Source organism: Gossypium hirsutum, chromosome A08 (assembly GCF_007990345.1).
Source record: "Gossypium hirsutum isolate 1008001.06 chromosome A08, Gossypium_hirsutum_v2.1, whole genome shotgun sequence".
Taxonomy (NCBI): domain Eukaryota; kingdom Viridiplantae; phylum Streptophyta; class Magnoliopsida; order Malvales; family Malvaceae; genus Gossypium; species Gossypium hirsutum.
In genome coordinates, this window is record NC_053431.1 from 89,031,294 (window position 1) to 89,042,801 (window position 11,508).

The 11,508-nt window shown below is 36.7% G+C and overlaps 1 non-coding gene across 1 annotated transcript; it reads left to right on the plus strand.

The window, feature by feature from the left end:
* The first annotated feature begins 421 nt into the window (after positions 1 to 421).
* Positions 422 to 528, plus strand: LOC121205377 (small nucleolar RNA R71). The gene has a single exon (XR_005900456.1). It is a non-coding gene; the product is annotated as a small nucleolar RNA R71 (small nucleolar RNA).
* The last annotated feature ends 10,980 nt before the right edge of the window (positions 529 to 11,508 follow it).

Here is an 11,508-nt window from a genome sequence, read left to right on the forward strand (position 1 = left end):
AGTATTACTGTATGGGTTATTTTGAGATTGGAAGTTATTGTTACCCATATAGTTGACTTGTTCTTCTTCAGTTGTAAGATTGAAGGATTGGTATTCTGTATGCACACCTGCGCCACTTGAGTCACACCTCATTACTGGATGTACCTGCGTAGAACCAAGTAAACTGTTAATCTTTTTATTGAGAAGTTCTACCTGATTAGAGAGCATGGTGACTGAATCGATGTTATAAACGCTAGCTGTTTTCGTTGTCTTTGTCCTCATAACTTACCACTGGTAGTTATTCAGTGACATCTCCTCTATAAATTCATAGGCATCTTTCGGTGTTTTATTGTTAATGGTTCCGCCAGCAGCTGCGCCAACCATTTGCTGAGTCGAGGGATTCAGACCATTGTGGAATGTTTGTACTTGAAGCCAAAGCGGTAACCCATGGTAAGGGCACCTTCTCAGTAAGTCCTTGTATCTCTCTCATGCATCGTAAAGTGTTTTTAAATCTATCTGCACAAAAGAAGAGATATCATTACGTAATTTAGCAGTTTTAGCCGGCGAAAAATATTTTAGTAAAAATTTCTCAGTCATTTGTTCCTAAGTAGTGATAGACCCTCATGGTAACGAGTTCAACCACTGTTTAGCTTTGTTTCTCAGTGAAAAGGGAAACAACAGAAGACGTATGGCATCATCAGAAACGCCATTTATTTTAAATGTACCACAAATTTCCAGAAAGTTCGCTAAGTGAGCGTTGGGATCTTCATCCTGCAAACCATCAAACTGAACAAACTGCTGTATCATCTGAATAGTGTTAGGTTTTAATTCAAAAGTATTTGCAGCTACAGTAGGTCTAACTATGCTAGAGTCAGGTCCTGTTAAAGAATATTTAGCATAATCATATATAGTACGTGGAGCAGGATTTCGATTAGCTGTAATTGCGGGAGTTAGCTGATTGCCTTGGTTTTCAGCCATCTCGTTGGTTGGGGGTCGAGTATCATCTTCTCGCTCATTCTCCGTGTATCGTAAGCTGCGCCTTATTTCTCTTTCATTTTTGCAAATTGTACGATCGATTTCTTCGTCAAAAAGTAATGGTCCCAACGGGTTTCTTCTAGTCATAAACTATAAAAACCTGCCAAGAGAGAGAAAAAATAAATTAATAAATAATAAAATAAAATAAAATTGCAAGAAAAATAAATGGCTAAAGTAATAAAAATTTAGTGTTCCTAATATTTCAGTTCCCCGGCAACGGCGCCAAAAACTTGATCGCGTGATTCGTAAAAAGTAATAAATATTTATAATGAAGATCAAACCTAGACTAACTATTATCACGACGAAAAGGCAAGCGCACCTATCGAAAAATAGTATAGTAATGGCAAGATCGGGATATCGTACCCAAGGGAACCAAAAGTACTAGTAATAACTATCTTTTATTATCTAGCCTAAGAATAAAAAGGTTTGTTTATTAAACTAATTATCTAAACTAATTAACTAATTTAATTAAAGCAAAGAGAAAATTTGGAAAAAAACTTGAAGAAAAGCAATTGATAAAAACAACACCCAAGGAGGAATCCACCTAGATTTCACTTGTTATCTGACTCTGAACCAGACAATTTATTCACTTGACTTGATCCGTGAGATTCCCTATGTGACAGCCCAAAGTTGACCCTAGTCGGGAAGTGGTTTCGGGACCGCTAAACCGAGTCACTAAAATGTTTGAATGTGATACTTATTGTCTAGAATATGTAATAATGAATGTGTGAAAATTTCAAGCTTCAATTTGGTTGATTTCATGTGAATTTAGTTAATAGGACTTATGTGAGAAAATTCTAAAATGTGATAGGTCAATGTGTGAGGACCTATTAGTGCATGTGGACAAAGGGGGACTTGCATGTCAAATTTCCCCCCCTAATGAGTAGTGGCCGGCCATGACAAGGAATGATGGGCAAAACATGTCATGAAACATGTTTTGTTAGTGGAAGAATAAAATAAGGAGTATAGGACTACCCATTGTTGTCTTTCGAGTACTTTATGAAATGTATAAGTGTACAGCCATGCGAAAATGGCTTGTAGAAGTGGAGTATGGCATTAGACCATTCGTATTTATGAATGTATAGATGGTTTCATGATGTAACTATAGTTGGAATGGAAGTGTTGAGCAAATGATCAGCCACTAGAATGGCTAAGTATGATCATATGTGGGCTTATGTATGACAAGGCCCTAGTTGGTCCATGAAACCCCAAATTAGGTAAGGTTCACTTTGAAAACAGAAGCTGATAGCAGCAGTGGTGTGGATTGGAAAAATCACAAGAATTCGTAGGAGTGGAATTAAATAGTGAATAAATTATGTAATCGAACCTTGATGAATTTACTTTCATATGGAAGTAACGAAACAATTATAGGAACAGTACAGTAAGAGATATTCGGGTTCTTGTGGAACAGGGCCAGAACAGTTTCTGGATTCCCTGTTCCGCCTTTGGAAATTCACTATAAATTGACCAGAGATAATTAGGGGTCATACCATATATGTATGGATTCCTCTCTGAGTCTAGTTTCCATAGAAACAAACGGCATCAGTATTGAAGCTCTGTGCAGAGAGATATCCCAGTCGTAATGGGAAAAGGTCAGTGTAGTCGACCCCTGTAACATGGGAGACTTTGACTAATAAACTGTACTAATTGGCCTGACCAAAAATTCTAGAAAAAAATACATAGGTGGGGACATGAGTCTAGTTTCAGGTAAAAATCACAAAACTGATTTTCGAGTTGTGAAACTCAAGATATGATTTTTGAAGCGACTAGTACTCAGACTGGGCAGTGTCTGGAAAAATTTTCAAAGTTTGTTAACATCTCGTGTCCGACTCCGGTGTCGGTCTCGGGTTCGGGGTGTTACACCCTAACCTATGTTATTATCCCTTTCAAGACTAATAACGTCTAACCCTCAGTTGAATTAATTGAAATTTCTTTCTTAATTAAAACTCCTAGGGAAGCAGTAAATCAGTCTATAGACTCCCATATTAGGTTTCACCCTAATTCGACAAAATCTCGTAACCCTATTTCTAGTCGTTTGATCAACTCCGCTTAATTATGCCATATCTACTCTTAGGTAGGGCCTATTCCTCCTCTGCATAAGTACATCAAATTATGAATTAATACCCGGAATATTAACTCAAGCATTAAGAACACATAATTAAGAACAAATCAAGTATTTATGATACAGTTCAGATAATAATAACAAAATCCATAATAGGTTTTATCCCCTTAGGTATCTAAGGGGTTTAGTTCATAATAAAATAAGAGTACATGTCAAAAGTATAAAAATAACAAAACATGAAGAAAACTCTAAAAACCCCTGAAGGAATTCTGAGGGAGATCTTCAGTCTTGGAGTAGCTCCGGCTTTTCGGATGGATCATTTGGCTTTCTTCAAGTAATTCCTGGCGTGTGGTTCTATATTCCAGAAAAGTTCTAGAAAAGGCCCCCTTTTTAGGTCACACTTAGGGTGTTTATATAGGCTTTGGATTAGCTTTCTTCCTTCCTAAGTATCATTTTCCGTGTAAAATACAACTCTTTGAAAAAGGGACACGCCCGTGTGCCACGACCGTGTGACGTGATTGCCAGGTCGTTTTCGCTCCGTTAAATTGCACACGGCCGTGTGGGCTCAATGGCCAGGCCGTGTGAATCGTGTAAACCTTGGCCGACACCCTCGAAGGCCACGGGCATGTGAGATGCCCGTGTGGTAAGGCTTAGGCCGTGTCATCTTCTCGATTTGGTCCGTTTTGTCTCTTTTTTGCTTGTTTCTAGCTCTTTTTAACTCTTAGTGCTCTCCTGAGTACAAAACATGAAATAACCGGATTAAGAGCACCAAAATCCACAAATCTAGTAATAAACATCCATAAATATGCTAAGTATTTGGGGTATAAATATGTATAATTTGGCATTTATCAAGTATAGCACTCGGGAAAGTTTTGTGGCATAGACATGGAGTCGAGGAAGCAACATGGGAACCCGAAGAGACCATGAGAGACCAATACCCGAACTTATTCACTGGTAAGATTTTCAGGGATGAAAATCCCTAAGGGGGAGAATTGTAACAGCCCAATTTTGGGCTTAGTCAGAACAGTGGTTTTGGTACCACAAATCCGAGGTTGAGAAATTATTGTTATTATTATTTTGGTTTCATAGCATGATTATTTAAGTGTATGAAAATTTTGGTGAAGTAATTTTAGCGTTTGTGAGCTTAAGTGTGAAAAAGGACTAAATCGCATAAAGTGAAAAAGTCCTGTTTTAATAGCCAAAGGTGTCAAATTACTAGAGAAACTATATTGGGGGTCTTTAAACTAAAATTAGGCTAATAGATAAGTGATGGCCAGCCAAGAGACAGGGAAAATTCAAATGGTCAAATGTTAGGTGGGTTTTGGTAGCTTAATTGATAAAATAGAAATAAAATAGAGAAAGGATGATATCACTTCATCACCATCTTCTTCTTCACCAATTTTTCAACATTAAAAAGGGGGTTTAGAGAGCTCAAAATATTAGCCATTTGTATCTCTTGCAAGTAAGTCATTTTGAAGGTTATTCTTGATGATTTTCGTATTTTTGTACCCATTGTAACATGAGCTTTCTAAAAAGGGGACTAGTTTGCAAAATGGACGAAGGTCTAAGGTTTTGCCATGAAAGCATGTATGTTGTTAGCTGAAATTTTAGGGAAGAAAATGAATCTTGGCTATTCAACAAACTTCTTTTGTGAAGAGGTTTTCATGGAAACCTTAGCTAAATATCATTTTGCATAAGTTATAAATTATGTGGTGAATGTGTGAATTAATGAGAATTATGGGCTACTTCTAGTATAAAAAGAATTCGATTAGGCTTAATACTTAATGAAATCTGATAAAAATCAATTTACGAGCCTAGGAGTAAAATCGTAATTTTTGCGAAGTTTAAGGGCAAAACGACTATTTTACCAAAGTATGAGTCTTGAGTTGAATTGAATGATTTGAGTATTAAATAAGCTAAATTTCGACATTTTAGATCAAGAGAAACGTGATTTGGGTCTTGATCGGAGAAAGAACAAAGTTTACAAGGATTAAGCTCGTTCCCAACTTTTTGTACCGAGGTAAGTACATATGTAAATAATGTGTCATTGTAGCTTACTTTTAAATGTGTTGATAATATATATATTTGAATTTTTTATCGTTATCATGTATCATAATCTCATTTGTTGCCATGAAAGTATAAATAATGTGATATAAGAGTAACCTACATTATGAGCAAGTAAGATGACAACGGATTAGATTTGAAATCCCGTTGAACCTCAAGAATAGTATAGGATACAAAAAGTAGGTCATGAAAAACTAAGTGGTCTGAAATCATGAGTTGTGTCTGAGTTCATGAGATGAATGTTATATGTAATGTGGGTTCGGGTAATGGCTTCGTGACTAAACTCGTGAGTAGCTTGCTGAGCGAGCATTTCATGTTAACATTATATGGGTCCGAATGCTGACTTTTTGTACAGACCCGTGAGTAGCTTAATGATAGTGCTATGGGGACCGGGTACTGACTTGGTAGAAGGGCCCATGAATAGCTCAAAATGCGAGCATTACATAGTATAATATAGCTCTGGCTACTTATATGGCACGTAGGTGCGAACTTCCCGTGTATCCATAAGTATTCTGTGTGCTCAACGAGTAACTCAAAAAGTGAGTTGGTGATAATTCCAATGAGGTATGTCATTAGAGAGAATGAACTTGAGTTATTTTACAGGTGATTACATGTAACATCCCGATTTTAGGCTTAATCAGAACAATGGCTTTGGGACCACAAATGCGATGAGGAAAATTTCATTTTTATTATATTTTTATGTTCTACAATTTCACAGAATGATTTCGTGAAAATTTCGTTCGAAAATTTTGACGTTTGGGCACTCAATTTAGTAAAAAGGACTAAATTGTAAAAAGTGAAAAAGTGGAGTTTTACATGTTAGAGGTGTCTAATTGTCATGAAATTTTAAATGGGAGGTCCTTAAATGATAATTAAACCATTGTATAACTTGTTGGACAAAAATGGCCTTGGTTGGGTAAAATTTGAAAGAATAATAAAAAGGGCATTTTGGTCATTTAGGGGTAAAATGAATTAAAAGACAAATTTTAAACCCCAAATGTGTCCCTTTCTTCTTGCTACAACAGGATGTACCAAGAGCAGCCATGGTTAGGGTTTGGCCAAACTTCCAAGCTTAATCATCAAGGAAATCGAGATTTGAGCTTAAATCGGGAAAATAGAAGGTTATGGACTAGAATGGTAAATTGCCATTTCTGGATCCGAGGTAAGTTCGTGTGATTTATTATAAGCCTATTATTCATGTTATTATTGATATACATGAAATATAATTTGTTATAATTGTATTGAATTTGATGTTAATAGAAATTTGATGGAATATGATATTTAAAAGAAATGGGTGATTACCGAGAATATGAGATCTTGCATATGTTGCAATAAAGGTTGTCCCTAAAGGATAATCTTTTGATCTCATTATGAAAAGGAAATGTATCCCGAAATGGTAATACTTGAAAAGGCTATGTACATCTTGTGTGTACCATGTGAAAAGGGATAGCTTCGGCTATCGAATGTGAAAAGGGATAGCTTCGGCTATCGAATGTAAAAAGGGGATAGCTTCGGCTATCGAATGTGGAAAGGGATAGCTTTTGCTATTGAATGTGAAAAGGTTAGGTATACTTTGTGTATACCACATGAAAAGGTTATGTACACTTTGTGTGTACACTTGAAAAGGCTATGTACACTTTCTGTGTACACTTGAAAAGGAAAGGTATACTTTGTGTATACCATATGAAAAGGAAAGGTATACTTTGTGTGTACCACTCAAAAAGAAACGTACACCTCGAGTGTACAATTGCAAAAGAAAAGGTCCATCAGAAATTCAATAATTTAGCGGTAATGACATACATAGTGATATAAAGAAAAATGGTAAGATAAACTCATCTATACTTAGTTGATACTAATATGATGCATATGATTGTCCTGTTTGCATGAGTGGTTGTGCTAAGAGATAGCACAGGTATGTACTCGAAACTCATGAGTACATGTTTGACATGTGAAATGAAATGGACTTGTGAAGAGAGTGCAAATGGATGAGTGATATTTTTGAGAATAATTTCTATGACAAGCTTGTGATAATTATCATTATGTTGCACTAAGACAGATTAGGACAATAGCAGTGGTCTGACTTTGAAAATCCACTAAAAATAGTGGAAATTGATTTATAGGCTGAATAAAATATAGAATTAAATCTTAATGAGTCTAGTTTCGCATAAAAGAAACGGTGTAAGCAAAACAATTTTGTATTATGAGATATTTGAATTCTTGTGATATAGAGTCAGAATAAGTTTGAAATCTCTTGTTCTGACTTGGGAAAATCACTAGAAATTTAAAAAAAAATTATGAGTTAGAAATCATATTAATAAAATCCTTAATGAGCCTAATTTTAGGAAAAAGAGACGGGAACATTATTTGAGTCTCGTACTATGAGATAAATAAATTTTAGTGAAGAAAAGTTGAAGTTGTCAAATAGAAAAATAGGGGAGAATTTGAATAATAAGCTGTACTTATTAGCTAGACCAAAAATTCTAAAAATTTTATGGGGAAAATATATATGAGTCTAGTTTCTGGTAAAATTTACAAATCTTAATTTGGAGTTCGGTAGCTCTAGTTATAAATGATTTAGTTACTATGACTCAAGAAAACAGCTTAACCAGAACATGTGTAAATGTACAATTGGGATAGTTTTACTATAGAAAGCATGTTAGTAAATTTCTTATTATTTTCATGCGAGCTTACTAAGCGTAAATCTTACCCCCTCCTTTCCATTTCTTTTAGTGTTGTCAGGTTATATCGGGGTTGGAGATCGTCGGAGGCAGCATCACACTATCAAGCCAACACCTTGAGAGTATAAACATATATGCTAGAATTATCAAGTGAGTGGCATGTATAGGGACCTAGTTTTATAACATGTGTTATTATAATTTGGCCAAATATATTGGTCTTTAGTGAGCTAATGATTCTGACTTATAAATCTAGCTATTCATGTTATGTCTGATATTGGTGATGTGCATATGCTTGTTTGCCATGCATGGTTGGTAATATGTTATGTGTTGTTGTGAGAATGCCATGCTTGTGTCTTGATTGTGGATATATAATTACTTAAATATGCCATGTCAATTGCTATGGAAATGTATAAGTGTATGTAGGTAATTAAGGGTGGCAATTGGCTTGGAAAATAGCCTTGAAATTGTCCACACGAATAGATACACGGGCGTGTGCCTTGGCCGTGTGACCCTAACTTGTTCATGACCAAATGGACAGAGAGCTCTATGGGCACAGGACATGGGCGTGTCCCAAGCCACACGGATGTGTGTGACCACATGGCCCAATCCACACGGGCGTGTGACTCTCCGAAGCAAGAAAATTAGTTAAGTTGCCCAAAGATTTTCAAAGTTCTTGGTTTAGTCCTGAACCACCCCAATGTATGTTATAGGTTTCGAAGACCCATATAAGGGACGATATGCATGTGTTCGAGATGTTTTAATTTTTGGTGAAATTTTGTGGCCTGGTTTTGCATGTTGTAAATGTTTAAGTCCGGTAATGCCTCGAACCCTGTCCCGGCGTTGGATACGGGTGAAGGGTGTTACATTACAGGTATGTGTACTAAACTTATGAATAATGCCTTATTATGTGACGAGATGTAGCAAGTATGTGTAAATGAAGTGAAGAGTAAGATAGAGAGGTCTAAATGATATACATCATTCAAGTTTAATAAATTATCATCTGATGAATAAGTTCCTACTTATACATTATTGCATATATGTACTTACTAAGCTTTATGCTTGCCCCATTCCTTTCCATTTTCTTATAGTGCTGTCAAGCTCATATCGGGGATCAAGGGACGTCGGAGGCATTGATCACACTATCACTTGAAGCTTTTGATATAGTTAATTTAAATGTTGAAATTTTGGCATGTATAGGGACTCGAATCTTTGGTTTAGTGCCTTGTTCGATTAGCCACAAGTGTTAGCTCTTATGATGGATGTGATAACATTTTGTATAGGCCATTAATGTCGGCAATATTAATTATTATTAGATGCATTTGATACAAATTTCCAATGATTGTGGCTGATTTGGTTATATATGTTATGCTTGTATTGGTTTGGTTGATCTTGTGTAAGTTAGTGTGAGTAAGGGTGGCAATGAGGCTTGGTAAGCAACCTTATTTTTGTCCACACGGGTAGACACACGGGCGTGTGTCTAGATCGTGTGTGACACATGGTTTGCCCCACGGGCGTGGAGTCCGGCCGTGTGTCCACTGAACTTCAATTTTACAAGTCAGTATGCATGGTATTAAACACACGGGCGGAGACACAGCCTTGTGTCTCAGCCGTGTGAAGGGCACGACCTAGCACAGAGGCATGCGCCTTGGCCGTGTGACCCTTAAGGGTTGATGACGTCAGAAACAGAATGTCAAGGATTTTATGCATGGGCTACGATATGGGCGTGTCATGGCCGTGTGAGGGACACAGGCTGTAGACACGGGCGTGTTGTCTGCCGTGTGAAAACCCCTGTAGGTTCGAATTTGAAATTAAATTCACACGAGTTTGGGGCACGGGCATGTTCCCTGGTGCTTAGGCTGTGTGAATCACACGGGCCTTCAGCACGGCCATGTCAAAATGGCCACACGGGCGTGTGGCCCTGTTTCACGATGAAAATTTTATAAGTCCTCAAATGTTTCCAAAGTCTTCGGTTTAGTCTCGAACCACTTCAACGTATGATTTTGGCCTTGTAAGCCCGTTTAAGGGATGTTGTACTTGAGAACACAAAGTTTTAAATAGAGCAAAATTTTCTTTATGGCCCGGGTTTGGCTGAGTGCTTATGTTAAAGTCCGATAATACCTCGTATCTTGTCCTAGTGTCAGACACGGGTAAGGGGTGTTACAAAATTTGTCGAATGCAAAGACCACTACTAATAATTCCTTCACTATAGGGGTATAATTAAGTTGAGTTACTGTCAACATCGTACTTGCATAATATATTACATGTGGTACCTTACTTCCCCTTTGACCCAAAACTGCTCCCACAGCATAATCACTGGCGTCGTACATGAGTTCAAAAGGCGATGTCCATTTTGGAGCAACCACAATCAGTGCTGCTACTAGTCACTTCTTGAGTTCCTCGAAAGCCTGCAAACATTGATCATCAAAATTAAAAAGTTTATTATGTTTAAGTAAAGTACACAAGGGTTTAGAGATTTTCAAAAAATCATTGATAAATCTTCTGTAAAATCCTTCGTGTCCTAAAAAACTTCTAATACCCTTAACACTGGTGGGAAGTGGCAATTTTTCAATCATTTCTATTTTTTCCTATCCACTTCAATTCCTCGCTATGACACCCTATGTCCTAGGGCAATGCCTTCACGGACCATGAAATGGTATTTCTCCCCGTTTAATACTAAATTCGTTTCTTCACAACGGCATAAGATCATCTTCAAATTTCTTAAGCAAACTTCAAAATCATTTTCGAACATAGAGAAGTCATCCATAAAAACTTCAAGGAAATTTTCTGCCATGTCCGAGAATATGGCTATCATGCAACACTAAAAAGTTGTCGGGGCATTGCATAACCCGAATAGCATCCGCCTAAATGCTAAAGTGCATATGGACACGTGAAAGTTGTCTTCTCTTGATCTTTAGGTGCTATAGCAATCTAATTATATCTTGAATAACCATCTAGGAAGCAATAAAAAGCCTTACCAGCTCATTTGTCTAACTTTAAAATAGAAATTACAATTGGCAAAGTGCTATTATTTCCCAAATACACATATTCCAAATGTTGTGATAGAAGCTTTAACTCTAAAAAAAGGGATTCCTCTAGAGATGGTTTAGGAGGCTTAAAAGATTATTTTGTTAAATCTAGGGATTCAAATTTCTTCCCTAGCCTATCCATTATCTGTTGGGCTTCCATAAATTCACCAAGCTCTTTAAAACTTGTTATGTCAACTTGCTCCATCAAATTGTCTTTACTGTCAAAATTATCGTAGCAAAATTTTTGGAATTCATCCACTGGTACTTCTATTAAGCCAATGGTGTAACATTCCTCATTCTTATCCACCCATTTTAACAAATTAAACGCATTAAAAGTAACTTGTTGATCATTCACTCTCATGGTTAGCTCACCTTTCTGTACATTAATTAGGGTCTTGCCAGTAGCAAGAAATGGTCTTCCAAGAATAATTGGTACATCATGGTCAGCTTCACATTCTAAAATAAGAAAATCTGCAGGAAAGATAATTTTATCTACCCATACCAATACATCTTCAATTTTACCTTCTGGATGGGTGTAAGATCAGCTAGCCAATTGCAACGTTACTGTGGTAGGTCTTGCTTTCCCAATTCCTAGCTTCCTGAAAATAGACATAGGCATTAGATTTATACTTATGCCTAAATCACATAACTCCTTACCAACATA